Below are 13,474 nucleotides of genomic sequence, written 5' to 3' on the forward strand. Positions count from 1 at the left end.
ATTGAAGAAATATATTTTAAACACTGGTATACCTTTTAAAATAGAAGTCAAATCTGTATGTGTACTAAAGCTACTCAACCAGGATTAAAGTTGAAATAAATACTATGTTTCCAAATCAAACTCAGCTCCATTCTAACCAAAGCTCCCTTGTTTGAGCTCCTCTCTGGGACTGTGGAGCTTCCTTCTCGTGTATAGGCTGTGCTGTGCCCAGGAGACGATTTCAGGCAGGTTTTATTGTAGTGATACTTATGAGGACACCAATGCCACATTCACTTGCAGTGTCAGTGAGAAGTAGGTGCAGCAAATCCAAGATCCTATCCTTAAGTTTTCCTGAAGGGTTACAGAATGAGATGGTGGCTATACCTCTGAGGGATGTCATGTCTCTGTTCATGCTAAAGGAGGATTTGGATGGAGGATTTGAAAGAGGCAGCAACAAGATAAAGGAGACATGCCTGGCCAGTGTGGTTCACTAGCTGAGACATCAACCTATGATTCAGGAAATCATGGTTCAATTCCCAGTCAGGGCACATGCCTGGGTTTTAGGCTTGATCCCCTCTCTCACCATTGATGTTTCTATCTCTCTGCTCTCCCTTCCTCTCTGAAATCAATAAAAATATATTTAAAAAAATAAAAGAATAAAAAAAAAGAAGAGAGAGGGAGAGAAGGGAGAGGAGGAGACAGATTGAGGATATAAATGAATAAGAGACAGAAAAGTAGATCAAGGCAGATGTTCAGACACGGAGATGTGAGAGGTATGCAGGCTGCAGGCTTGTTGAAACAGAAACCAGGAATGAGGCCAGAGGAAGGAAGAGGAGAGCATGGTGGTGGGAGCAGGAGAGATGCCTAACAGAAATAGGATGGAGAAACAGAGAAAGCAAACAACTTGCCCTGGAAAAAGAGAATAGAAATCAGATCTGTGGATCACCGAAGGCCATAATTTCTAACAACCTCAGAGAAAGGCAAGAAACAGATGATCACTTGAAAATGTGGTTATGACTGTTTCTTAGACAAGACCAGAAATGAGGGTTCTAATTCTGGGCTTTGGATTCCTGAAGGATCCTGAAGATTCAACACCACTCTCTGTGCTCCCATAGCCTGCTTTTGTTCACCAGGGAATGCTCTCTCCATCACTTTATATTCCTATGATGTCTCCAGGCCCATTTATGAAATGCCTCACAGCAGTTACCACTGTCATTACACTGAGACATCTAGATAGTTTATGTAAAGACGTATTTTAAAGCTGAGGTAACACAACTCTCAGTGGAAACAGCAATCAGGCAGCTCCACAATGTGATTAACTATCAGAATTTTGGAGCAAGAATTGAAAAAACTCAGTGAAGTCTCAAAACTTTAGATTATAAATAAGTGCTTTACATAAAAATACTTTAATATATCAAATTAGAAAATGTTGGTAAACCACCAATCTTAACTGAGCTGAAATAAACCTGAGGCTGGAGTGGCAGTCTGTATAAATAATATTATTGATATTTTTTAAAAATGCTTAAAACTCAGTAACTTTTAGACCTTTGTCAGTACTTGAGCCCTCCCTCATTACTAATTTTTTAAAAGTATATTTTTATTGGTTTTAGAGAGGAAGGAAGAGGGACAGATAGAAACATCAATGATAAGAGAGAATCATCAATTGGCAGCCTCCTGCATGCCCCAACTGGGTATCGAGCCCGAAACCCAAGCATGTGCTTTGACAGCAAATCAAACCGTGTCCTCCTGGCTCATAGGTTGACACTCAACCACTGAACCAACCCAGCTGAGCCCTTATCACTAACTTGAAATACTTATTTTTAACATACATTTCATTAGCAGGTTAAACTGGCATTTTCTGATGTCTACTTTATAGCACACATTATGTGAGACACCCACATGATCTCACCTAATCTCACTACCGGTGTTATTATCCCAATTGTACAGAAGAGGAAACTAACTCTGGGGGTGGTTAAGATCACATGACTGGGAACTGGCAGAGCCAGGATACAGACAGAGGGCTCAGAGTCAAAGTCTGGCACATTTTGTAAGATACCAGACTGCCTCCATCATTCATACCTGTGGCCAGAAAGGAGCTGGCTACCATCCAGAAAGTAGGATGCTGGAATGTAAATATTATCTTCTGTTCATCTACAAGCATGTCAAATATTTCACAATAAAAATATATAAGAAGTAATGTAATAGTTCCCCCAAAATCAGTATGTTTCCCTAACCCTTAGGACTTCAGAATGTGACTTTATTTAGAGATAGGGCCTTTAAATAGGTGATTATATATATATAAAAGCCTAAGTGATCCTTGACCATCCAACCATCTGACTGTAGCTATGATGTGCACTGACCACCAGGAGGCAGATGCTCAACACAGGAGCTGTGGTGACTTGGCAGCTGCAGTTCTCAGGTGGCACACCCAGAACCAAAGAGGAGGGAGCCTGATTCCAGGATGCATCAGCTGAGAACCACCCTCTTGCAATCTGGGACTCCTTGGGGGATGTCAGAGAGATGGTTTCAGCCAGATCCCCACAGGTCAGGCCAAGGGATCCCATTGGTGCACAAATCTATGCACCAGGCCTCTCATATACTATAAAATTGGAACCATACAGAGATTAGCATGGCCCTGTGCAAAGGTGACACACAAATTCATGAAGCGTTCCATAGTTTAAAAAAAAAAAAAGTATAAATAAATAAATAAATAAATAAGCAAGCTGGTGTGGCTCAGTTGGTTGAAGCAATCATCCCCATACACCACAAGGTTGTGTCCAATTCCAGGTCAAACAATTGATGTTTCTCTCACACACCGATGTCTCGACCCCCTTCCCCCTCTCTCTCTCCCTCCTTCCCTCCCTTATTCTCTCTCAAAAAATTTTTAATATTTAGAAAATGGACTGACACCTTTCAGAGGAGAGGGGGTTGAGGAGCTGGGTGAAAAAGGCCATCAGGATATTGATCAGAGCAACGGAAAAGTGGGAAAAATTCAGTTAACATTAGATTACCACTAGGCAAATGCCCTCTAGGGGTAATCCAGGCTCTCATGACAGAAACACCTCTCTCAGCCACTAAATATTATTTAAGTAGATGTGAAAAAAGCTATTTCAGACCCCAGTAGAAAGCCACTGACCAGATGTAGTATGTTATCAAGATTTTCCCATGCCTGGACCCTTTCTACAAAAGAGAAAACAGAGATAAGGACTCTAGGAAGTGCCCTGAAATGACCTATGCCACTTAAAGCAATAATTTTCTTTTTCTTTCTTCATTTCCACCACTAACTCAAACTTGTCCCTCTTCCCCTGTCTTCCTTTCTCCTTCTTTCCTGGTTGTAAATGCTTTTCTGAATTCTGATAGTCCAGATTATGAGCAGCTGAATGTGTCCAGTAAGACAGTAATTCCCTAAAACTCCTCTCCAGCTTCAGCATCTCCAGTGAGAACTCTATTAGTACTTCTCCTTTCTGCTCTTCCATGCTCTGTACAGGGGAAATGGGCATCACATTTCTTTCTTGGGACTCTGTCTTCATGCACTGTGATCTGTCACTTTAACAAAAGATGGAAGAATCAGCTGGTCTTTTACCCAGGCCTCAGCACACAGGTCTCAGGTGTGAAGAAGCTACCTGCGTGCCACTGGTGTCAAGAGGAAACATTATATTTCTTCCAATGTAATCCACACTATGTCTTTGGAAAAGGAGCCCCAGACTGGGATTGGCATGACATCATGCATATTACTCACTACTCCTAAGAGCAGAGGGGAAAATCTACAATAGAAACATTCAAACCTGCAGCTTTTTAGTCCGCCATTCTTCTTGGTCAGGCATTAACCTGAAAAGAATTTCTGGTACCCTGGTGATCTGTTTCCCAGGAATACCTTTCATCTCCTCTGCTGATTCCGAGCAGCACAGCTTCTTGAACTCTCCACCACAGTCTCCAGCTCCTCCCAGGTGCTGTCATGCCCAGACTTGCATCTCTTTCACCACACCCTCCAGGTTCCTCCACAATAATCCAACTTGAAGAGGAGCCTGGGGGTCTGTTGGTCTGTGAGCACACACTACCCTCTACTGGACAAACACAAAGAAACATACAGGGCTGGAGGACCACAGAATTCCCCAACAGGAAGAAACATCTAAGTCACTATCCTTACCCTGTATATGAGAAAGCAGAGTCTTACAGAAGTTCCTGGAATCAACAGAATTACAAAGGGAATTGGAGGTTGAGCCCTGCATCTCTCCGCCTCCCATGTCAAGCTCCATCATGTGAAACTATGTCCTTCTAGTCACAAGAAGAGAGCACTGACTGAGTTCATGGGAGTCTCTAGTTCTGAGATGAAAACCTCTCCAAGGCACAGCCATCTATGAAGAAGTAGAGTGTTGGTTAAAAAGCACTGGGTTGGAGTTAGAGGACCTGGTCTCTAGTTCCATGTCTAGTATCTACAACCTCTGTGAAGCTGGACAAGACCATTTAATGTTAGAGAACAGATGATCTCTAAGGGGGCCTCTCAGAATAGGAGCACAATTGTGAATGAGTGGGCAAACAAGTGCAAACAGAATCACAGCACTCAAAGGAAAGTGCATTAACTGGAAACCTTATCCTAATCCTGGCTCTAGAACCAACCAGTTGCTTGACCTTAGGAAAATCTGTTCATCTTCAGAACTCTGTGTTAATACTATGGATCAAGCTAGATGATCTAGGTAGAAAGACTATACCTTCTCAATCCCTAAGTTCCTACAATCATGAGTAATGATAACTCTGAATATGAATGCTTTCTTCAAAGGATCCTAAAGCCACAGGGGCAAGTTAATACATTGACCTTTCTACTTGTTTATAATATAAATATAACTAAGAGTACATAAATTCAAATTATCTACATGAAGTTCAAAATTATCTGCACACTTACTTCAAACCTGTATAATGGATAAGATATTAGTCTAAGATCCTACCATCAAGAGCTTCTGTAAACCACATTACAGAACATCCAGAAGATCACTGTTTTCTATGAAATAGTAAGTATAACTAGTAAATTATCAAATTAGATAATTAATTTCACTAATTTTAAATTAGGCTGTAGGAATTGACATAAAGTTTAAAAAAAGAGAGACAAAGGAAAACAATGGCAAGGTTATTTTCCAATGGCCTAAGGATGACTCTGGAAGCAGAGGGGAAGGGCCACTGAACTATCAGGTCCAGCCCACCTCACTCCAAAGGCTCGATAAACAGAAATCCATATAAAAATAGTGTGCTTGCCATGGAAATGCAGTATCAAAACAGGTTCTGTAGGTGTATCACCATACACCTCCAACCTGGCTGCTACACCCTTGAGTTTGGATTCCTGCAGATAAAAGGGGACACAGTCCCCTGGAAGAACTTCATCACCAAATATAGGACTGGCAGCCACAAGTTCAAGTGGAAGGACAGTGAAAGGTTAAAGAAAACTATGATCCTGGAAGACTTGCTTAACCTCTCTGCCACTCATCTATCTCACCTTTTCTTAAAAAGACAAAATTAAAAATAAAAGCAAATACATCTGAGTCATAATGTTTTGCAGCTAAATTTAAGGCAGCCTATACATTTAAATATTTTCTTTATTGAGTTTCTCCATCCAAATTATTTTCCAATATCCCTACCTCCTTTCTGGCCCCTCAAAAAATTTTTTTGAAAGTGTTAAAATTCAAATGATGTTCTGTTTGACCTGTACCTACCAAGACTAATAAGCACTTTGGATGTTATATACACAACTGTTTGAGGACCTTGTTCCAGAAGTTTCTCTACATATTTTTGTTCCAAAAGGGCAGTGTAAAGTTTTGAGTCTTCAGAATCTCACTCCCTGTCCTAAGTCTACTTTTGTAAAGATGCATTCTGAAAAATAGAGAGAATATTGCTGTCAAATGTTGGTACAAACTGAACAAGGGTAGGAAGATCGCACAGTGAGATAAGCCAGAGCACAGACTAACCCAGTTAGCAAGGAGAATGTTGGCTCTGTCAGCTTGCCATGGAAATGCAGCCTTCACTGCTGCTGCTTCCCACTGGCATCCAGTAGGAAAGATCCCTTTCACACCTGACACAAGAATGCACTGTCCTCTGAAACATGAGCAAAACCATCCCCTGGGGAACAGGAGGCCTCTTGGCAGGAGTGAAGCTAGAGGAACCAAAGCGTAGCTGGCAGGGCCCACGTAAGAAGTGACTCTCCCTGGAATACTGTTGGAATCAGTTAGGTTGTGCAATATTCTTAAAAATATATTATTTAAAACTGGGTAGAATCATCACTATGCATTATGTTCCAATACAAAGCTTCCATAAAGCTATGGAACAGTATCCTGTTTTTTGCCTTGTTTCTCTCCATTACACATATCCCCACCAAACCAGTACAGAAATGACTGATTTTATTTTGGTCCACAATGTGAGCTTCATGAGGACAGGGATTAGCTTATTAACTTGTTTATTTATTTATTTATTTTGGTTTGTTTTGTCCACTACTGTGCCCACTATATCTAGAATAGTGATGCATACATGATAGGTAGTCAATAAATACTATTGAATAAATGAATGATTTTTGAGTGCCTCGCAGAGATATACACACATCACCACAGTGACAGGGCTGTGTTTGCTGTTACAGTTCAGAGAAGATGGCTCCATGGCCACAGGGGACATGGCAATGTGATGAACATCATCTCTCCTCTACTATTTAGCAAGTTACGCTCTCTGAATTTTACTTCCATCCCCATTCAGGTGGAGATGGCATTAGGAATCATCCAGAAAGTACATGGCATTGAAGAGGTTTAAACCTCTTGGGAGATTATGAAAAATAAGCATTTTATGCACATATACTTCATACCCATATAGACAAGGACAGAAGCATAGGCATAAAGAGAGATGGAAGGGTTTGGGAACAATTTCAAATAGGAATAGAAAGTAAGTACCTACTTCTGCCTATGGAATAGCTTTTAAACTGCTGCATTCTAACCTTATATGATAATATTTCTGGATGAAAGTGTCTAAGCAAGTGATTTTATTGATGAATAATGTTATTTTTTTCCCCTGAAAATGGAGCAAGGGTGGTGTTAAGGGTCCCAGAGTGTTTTGGATACAAAATTTAGGAAGGTCAACAGAACCCAACCAAAAGAATGTTTTTTTCTCTATTTCTTAACATTTTTTAAAAAAAAGCATTTTATCTCCTATATTGCATGCAAATTTCTTAAAATCCTTTCAGAAACAAGGTAGGAAATAAATCAATAAATGATTTTTAAAAAGCAGACAGAAATGTACCCACTCATCCAATGGGGGTTTCTGTGTGGATCCGATGATAAGGTATGTGGAAGTTCCAAGTAAGCAACAGTATGTCCCCACAGATGTCACTGCTGTGAGGGGTTCTTACCCACAGCTTTCTTTAGCCAACACAACCCTGTCCCCTGTCCCAGTGAGACCTTCACTACTGTCACCACTCTGCAGGCAGCTGCTCTTCCACATCTGCCTCTTCTGAGAGGTAGGGGCCACAAGGTAGGGGTTTTGAAAGCATTCTGGAATGGTGTCTCCTTTCTCTCTGACTATCTTAAGTGAGAAGGGTAGTTATAGATTCCTGAGAGAGGAAAAAAAAAAAAGAAATCTACCTGATTGTGAACCCTAGTAACCCCTGAAGAGTAAGCATGACACAACTAGTCAATAAAGGCTGTTGATTGATGTCACCAAGGAAGTGTCCTTCCCAGGGAAAGATTTTGAGTCTTGTTCATATTCCACTCAAGAAATTAAATTTTTCTGAAAGTAAACAATATATTTCCTTTCACCAAAGCTATGTGAAAGTCTCGCATATTTCTTTACACTGGGCATAGCTTTTCTATGTGATATTAGGCCTTAGGGAAACTAGGGGAGCCCCAGGTCCTGCAACCTCTTCCAGCAGCCTCCACTATGTGGCCCTTTTAACACACTACCCTGCTGCTCTGGTTCCTGGCTTTCCTTCCAGTCCATGTCACCATGGAAGAAGTACAGCAATGAGGCAGAGAGATGAGGGACAACAGTGGTAGTCAGTTGAACTTTAACTGCCACTTATTAGCTGAGTGACCCAGACAACTTACCTCATTCTTTCTATTTTTTACCTATAAAATGGGGTAGTAGCTATTGTATAGATTGTGGTTTGCACTAAATGTAATATTTGTCAAGTGTTCAATTCAGTGCCTGGTACATAAGTGTTCAATAAACAACAGTTGCTGCTGTTGTTGCTATTACAATATATTTTGGCCAATGTCCATAGGCATACTCTGTCTAGGACACAGGGAGGGTCAAAGTCAGTGCAGGAAAATGAAAGGGATGAAGGAACATGAGAAGAGAAAATAAGCAAATGCCTTCACAGGAAAAGGCCTCCAGGAACTGTCTGTCAGGGGAAACACGATCACTGATTGCCTGCACTTGTGGGAATTACACTTCTATCAGGTAATCTAAAGAGGTGTAGGGAGAGGATATATCACCATCTCCTGCCAGTGGATCCTGCAGCTGTTGTTCCTCATCCCAAGAGCTTCCTCCTGTTTCATTTTCCCTTCCTCTTGCCAATGGGATGTGTACCCTATACACTCACCTGTTCCTATATTCCCATTATCTCCTCCTTTGTTGTCCTCTCCTCAAGACCAGCCTGATGTGTCCCCCAGAAAGCTTCCCAGAGAGATGCTGCCCTCTTCTTGTCTAACCTTTTAACATGGATACCCAGAGGCTTGAATTAACCAAGCAATTCTTAATTTTCATGGTTTTCTAGATAACCTGACTCCACCTAGCAGTGAGGACACATTGCTGTCTGTCCAACTAGGCACACAGCTTTGATTATTCTAATCAACAGGCTTGTTGAAGTATGATAGCTATGAATTAGGGCTCCTGAACACACTCAGAGTTACATCCTGCATGAGGAGGTGAGGACCATGGCAGAGGTAAAGGCAAAAGAAAGGGCTCAAGGCAAATGACAGGAGCAGCAGGTACTTAACTCTGCTCTGGACCCTCGCCATCTCTGACCTAACCTGAAGGCCCCTCATATTTCAAATCCTTGGAGATCTTCTTCATGAAATTTCATACCTTGTCTACTCTGTCACAGGGTGACATGCCTGGGCTTCAGCCATCCCAGAGAATGTTGCTATTCTCTAAGATGGGAAATGGATTAAAGAGGGGGGTGGAAGGAAGAAAAGAAAAGAGGGGAGGGGAGGGGAGGGGAGGGAAGGGGAGGGGAGGGGAGGGGAGGGGAGGGGAGGGAAGGGAAGGGAAGGGAAGGGAGCATGCTCACTCACAGATCCAACCCCAGACCTGCTGAGGAACCTGACCATACACCTGACTGCTCAGTGAATCAAGAAGAGCAGCCAGAAAGTACCTTCAAAACAGATCACACATTGAACCTCCTTATTTCATGAATAAGAATGATGAGGTTCCTGGGAAACAGACTTACTAAGACCATCCAAGCTGAGACTTACTCCAGTCTTAGGCAAATTTGAAGTTTTATAAAATTTAAAATCAAGTTTTGCTTGTTTGTTTTCTCTGAGGATTCTGCTTTTGTATGTATGTATATGTGGGTGTTGTAAGGTTTCCAAAAATTGTCTAATGAACATTTACAAATATACATAAAAATAGAAAGAACATATAATGTAGCCATAGAAAAGTCTTACTCAACAAAACAATTATCAAGATTTAGCCACACTTGCTTCATCAAATTTTTTTAAACCTCACCCAAGAATATTTTTTCCATTGATTTTCAAACAGAGTGGAAGGGAAGGAGGAGGTGGGAAGAGAGAAACATCGATGTGAGATAGACACATCAATTGGTTGCCTCCCAACCAGGGCCGGAGATCAAAACCACAATTGAGGTATGTGCCCTTGACCAGGAATCGAATCCGCAACCTTTAAGTCCGAGGGCCACTTTCCATCCACTGAGTCAAACCAGCCAGGGTGCTCCATCAATTTTTTTACCTTCATTTTAAATACTGTAAAGCCATTCCTAGACCTTATATCATTTCACTACTGCATACTCTTTTAAAATGTGGATATTTTCTTGCTCAGCTGGCATAGCTCAGTGGTTGAGCATTGACCTATTAACCAGGTTCAATTCCCCATTAGGGCACATGCCCGGGATTGTGGACTCGATCTCCAGTGTAAGACGTGCAGGAGGCAGCCAATTAATGATTCTCCTCATTATTGTTTCTATCTCTCTCTCCCTTTCTTTCTGAGATCAATAAAAATATATTTGTAAAAATATGGGTATTTTCTTATATCAGTGATTCTCATATTTTTGTTTTCCCTTCCTCCCAAGAGTTTTATATTCAGTAAGTTTGGGGTGGGGCTGAGAATTTTCATTTCTCACATGCTCCCAGGTGATGCTGGTGATACAGTCAGAGGCCACACATTGAGAAGCACTGTCTTACATACTCACAATGCCATTATCATATCTAACAGACTTAACAATAATTTCTTGGTGTTACCAAATATCTAGTCTGTATTCAATTTTCCTGATTGTCCCAAAAATGTTGGTTACAACTGGATTCTTTCAATTATATTTTCAAGTCTACACATTATATTTTCTTGTTATATTCTTAAATTTCTTTTATATGTTTACCAGACTAATCAGTTTCCCCTTCCTCCCAACCTGTCTCTTTCATTTACTGCCTTATAATCTTCAAAGTTGATAAGATTTTAATTATTCTCACCACAAATAGAAAATAATAATTATGTGATATGATGTAGGGTTATGTAATGCTATGGTGGTAATCATATTGCAATATATAAATTTATCAAATCTACATTATAACTTATACAATTTTATGTCAATTATCCTATATAATAAAGAGGTAATATGTAAATTGACCACCACCACTCCAACATACTAAATGTCTGCCCTCATGTGGTCAAAGATAGCCACCTCCATGTGGACATAAGATGGCCACCACAAGATGGCTGGCAGGGGAGGGCAGTTGTGGGGGACCAGGCCACCAGAGGAGAGAAGTTAGGAGTGACCAGGCCGGCAGGAGAGGGCATTTAGAGGCAATCAGGCTAGCAAGGGATGGAAGTTAGGGATGACCAGCAGGGGAAGGCAACTGGGGATCACCAGGCCTGCAGGGGAGCCGTTAGGTGTCTATCAGGTTGGAAGGGGAGTGGTTAGGGGGTGTTCAGGCTGACAAATAGAAGCAATTAGGGGCAATCAGGCAGGCAGGCAGGCTGGTGAGCAGTTGGGAGCCAGCAGACCTGGATTGTGAGAGGGATGTCCTACTGCCTGTTTGGAATCGGGCCTAAATGGGCAATCAGACACCCCTTAAGGGGTCCCAGATTGGAGAGGGTGCCCGCACATGCACAAATTTCATGCACCAGACCACTAGTATCTTAATAAAAAAAGAACTTCAGTACAGTCCCACATATGGTCTTATTTGTTTGCTTGCTCATGGTGCTACTTAACATATCTCTCTAGCTTCCATATTTCCTGTGGACTGGAAATCAGCTCTGGGTGTCTAATTACCTCTACATTTAGCTCTTTGGTAAGAATACTCCAGAGATGGGGCTGGTGTGTGGTAAAAATCAAGGTTTATTTTAAAAAAATTATTGAGAGAGAGAGAGAAGATTGATTTGTTCCATTTTTAATGCATCTGTTGGTTGCTTATTGTATGTATCCTGACTGGCATATTGGGGTGATGCTCTAACCAATTAAACCTTGAGCCCAGGCCAGCTACCTGGCCTGGGCTCAAGGTTTAAATTTTAAACTCAGATCTGAAACATACATTTTTATATATTTGGAACATACATTTAAAAACACTAACTTACCTATCTTTAAAGCATTTTAAAAATAATCTATGAACGTTATACTAAAGCATACCTTTCTCACTTGTAAGGTTATGGATCCCCCTTTTTTTCTAAGGAAAAAAAAAAAAGAATTTCTCAGATCCCTCAGTAAGCCACACACCTGGAACTCAATTCTTGGTGACACCACAACACAAATGTTATAAAACCCAATACAAATTAGCATGCATTCCATGAAATGCCTGCAATCTAATGAGGATACTGATTTAGTTTGTAAACCACCAATACTACTATTTTCTACTATTACTACTGTTTCAACACCCACCTCTAAGCTACTCAGATCCCAACAGAAATGTCCTCTGGCTTATGCCAAGCAGGAGCCTGCCTCTCCAACCAGCACAATTCCCCAGGTGGATGGTGTCCTGATGGTGAGGAAAAACAGCAAACTGTTGGGGATGAAATGTGATCTAGTGGAGGAAAGTGACCAAAAAGAGCCAGCAAACAGAATTCTCCTTGAGAATAAACTGATTCTTAAAAATTAAAAAAAAGCATGGATGGCATTTTAAGTCATTTTGGCAGATTCAACTTTTATCAAAATGGTTTATATTGGCAAAATGACTTTCTCAGTCATAAAAGAGCACTTATCTGAGTAATTTTTTAAAAATATTCAAAAGATAGAAGTGCAGAAGGCAAAAACAAAACAAAAATTATACAGTACTAGGGCTCTGCATCAGCAAATCTCATTTCTTTTCTTTAAATTTATTTTTCATTTATAGATTGACTTTAGAGAGAAAGAGATGAAGGGAGGGAGATAGATGATAGATAGATGATAGATAGATAGATAGATAGATAGATAATAGATAGATAGGTAGATAGATAGATAGATGATAGAACGGGAATAGATTTGTTCTTCCACTTATTTATGCATGCATTGGTTGATTCTTGTATATACCCTGACCCCGAAACCCCCACCTTTGATATATCAGGACGATGCTCTAACCAACTGAGCTACCCTACCAGGACCATTTCTTTTCTTGTACACACACAGGCATGAGATGGTGTGAAAAGCACAGGCTCCTAAAGGTTAAGTGAAATTTCCATGTAATTAGCCTAGCAGAGTAGGATACACTATAATAAACGTTACTTCCCAGGTCTCAGTCAATTTTATAAACTTCCTTGTTGATGTTTCTAGAATTTTATGCCTAGGCAAAGGAGGGAAAAAGAGCTGTATTCTGGCAGTCAATTGACTAATGATGAATAGATCCTACTAATCTCTTCTGTTGAAATGGAGAAATAGAAAACATTGGTAAGCGCAAGCAAAGATAAATAAATTTTGTACACTGTAGAAAATTTTCAGTTGTTTAAAAAAAATAACTGTGAGTTGTAATAATCAACACTGAGCAGCAGTAGGGCACTGATAAAAATACTTATTTTATTTTTAATAAAGAATCTATATTTTATTTTATTTATTATAGTTTTATTGATTTCTGACAATAAGGGAGAAAAAGAGAGAGAAATAAGAAGGAAGAGGAGGAGGAAAAGGAGGAGGAGGAAAGAGAGAGAGAAAGAGAGAGAGAGAGAGAGAGAGAGAGAGAGAGAGAGAGAGAGATGAGAGAGACTTATTGATTAGTTAACTCCTGCATGAGCCTCAACAGGGGCCCTGGGATCAAACCTGCAACCCAGGTACATACCCTTGACTCTTCCTCCCTCCCTCTCTTCCACTCTCTAAAAATCAATGGGGGAAAAA

At 40.6% G+C, this 13,474-nt stretch overlaps 1 protein-coding gene and 1 non-coding gene across 4 annotated transcripts in view; one reads left to right on the forward strand and one right to left on the reverse strand.

Annotated features, from left to right (window-relative positions):
• FMN1 (formin 1) overlaps positions 1 to 13,474 on the reverse strand; it is a 373,318-nt gene that overhangs the window by 336,684 nt on the left and 23,160 nt on the right. The gene's annotated exons all lie outside the window — the stretch shown is intronic.
• On the forward strand, positions 2,558 to 2,659 carry LOC118710156. The gene has a single exon (XR_004985321.1). It is a non-coding gene; the product is annotated as a U6 spliceosomal RNA (small nuclear RNA).

The sequence above is a fragment of the Pipistrellus kuhlii genome, unplaced genomic scaffold (assembly GCF_014108245.1).
Source record: "Pipistrellus kuhlii isolate mPipKuh1 unplaced genomic scaffold, mPipKuh1.p scaffold_m20_p_1, whole genome shotgun sequence".
Taxonomy (NCBI): Eukaryota; Metazoa; Chordata; class Mammalia; order Chiroptera; family Vespertilionidae; genus Pipistrellus; species Pipistrellus kuhlii.